Source organism: Rhagoletis pomonella, unplaced genomic scaffold, assembly GCF_013731165.1.
Source record: "Rhagoletis pomonella isolate Grant_MI unplaced genomic scaffold, Rhpom_1.0 Rhpom_scaffold_00002, whole genome shotgun sequence".
Classification (NCBI taxonomy): Eukaryota; Metazoa; Arthropoda; class Insecta; order Diptera; family Tephritidae; genus Rhagoletis; species Rhagoletis pomonella.
The window spans coordinates 91749266-91751248 of NW_023458556.1; the positions used below are offsets into that span (position 1 = coordinate 91749266).

The 1983-nt window shown below is 20.4% G+C and overlaps 1 pseudogene; it reads left to right on the plus strand.

Annotated features, from left to right (window-relative positions):
* The first annotated feature begins 1173 nt into the window (after window positions 1-1173).
* LOC118755930 lies at window positions 1174-1754 on the plus strand (annotated as a pseudogene).
* The last annotated feature ends 229 nt before the right edge of the window (window positions 1755-1983 follow it).

The following is a 1983-nucleotide window of genomic DNA, read 5'->3' on the forward strand; positions in this document are numbered from 1 at the left end:
TTCTGGAGCCACAACATTGCAAGTTGATAAAAGCGTTGTAAAAAGATAGCACTCGCAATAAACCATAACCCCCCAATTTTAATAAAATACCCGCTAAAATTATAGAACCAGAAACTGGAGCTTCAACATGAGCTTTAGGTAATCATAAATGAACTAAAAATATTGGTATCTTGACTAAAAATGCTGAAATTAAAGATAATTATAATAAATCATAATTAAATATAAAATTATTTAAAAGATAAAAACTCAATGTTATTAAATTATTATATAAATAAAAAATACCAACTAATATAGGTAAAGAAACCAATAAAGTATAAAATAATAAATATACACCAGCTTGTAAACGTTCAGGTTGATACCCTCACCCTAAAACTAAAAATAAAGTAGGAATTAATCTTCTTTCAAAAAATAAATGAAATATAAATAAATTCATACTAACAAATCTTAAAATTAATAGTAATAATAAAGTTAAAATACATATTAAATAAAAATAAATTCCTGTAATTATCAAATTTATTAACAGATTCACTAGCAGTAATTATAAGAGTACAAATTCAAAATCTTAATAAAATTAATCCATAAGAAATTGTATCAAATCCTAAAAAATAAGAAATATTTACAAAATAATTAGTACAAAAATTTATTATAATAAATAAAAATGTAGCCAAAAATATTAAATTTTGAACGTTTCAAAATGAACTATTAATAAAACAAATTGGACTAATAAAAACAATCATAAAAATTAATTTTAATATTGTAAAATATTAAATGATTGAAAATAATCATTTCCATGAGTACGAATTATTGAAACAAGAATTGAAAGACCCAATGCACCTTCACAAACTCTAAAAGTTAAAAATATTATACTAAAAAATCTTCTAAAATTTATTAAATTTAAATAAATAAATAACAAAAAAAATAAATTTAATACAATATATTCTAATCTTAAAAGTATTGATAATAAATGCTTTCGATTAGAAACAAACATGAACATTCCAATTAAAAATAAAAAACAAGGTAATACTCAATAAAATATTAACATTAGTTTTAATAGTTTAATAAAAACATTGGTCTTATAAATCAAAAATAAGATTTAATATTTTACAACATCAAGAGAAATGTATTCTACTTTTTCATTAATCCCCTAAATTAATACTTTTTTATAAACTACCTCCTGATATTATACAATTAATTTTATACAGATCAACTTTAATTTCAAGATTTATTTTCATACAAATAAATCAACCTTTAGCTATAGGTCTAATACTATTAATCCAAACTTTACAAATTTGTTTAATAACAGGATTAAGAGCTAAAAGATTCTGATTTTCTTATATTTTATTTTTAATTTTTCTTGGAGGAATACTAGTTTTATTTATTTATGTTACATCCCTAGCTTCAAATTAAATATTTTAATTTTCAATAAAATTAACAATTATTTGTATAATCATTTTTATTTTATTTATAATTTTAAGATTAATATTAGATAAATTATTATTTTCAACCTTTCTAGAAAATAATGAAATAACCTTTATAAATAATATTAACTTATTTATAGAAGAAAATTCATTAAATCTTAATAAACTATACAATTATCCAACAAATTTAATTACAATTTTATTAATAAACTATTTATTTATTACATTAATTGCAGTAGTAAAAATTACAAAATTATTCTATGGACCTTTACGATTAATAAACTAATGAATAAACCTTTACGAACCCAACATCCTTTATTTAAAATTGCTAATAATGCATTAGTAGATTTACCTGCACCTATTAATATTTCAACTTGATGAAATTTTGGTTCACTTCTTGGATTATGTTTAATAATTCAAATTTTAACAGGATTACTTTTAGCTATACATTATACAGCAGATATTAATTTAGCCTTTAATATGATTTGATTATTACGAACTTTACATGCCAACGGTGCATCTTTTTACAACGCTTTTATCAACTTGCAATGTTGTGGCTCCAGAA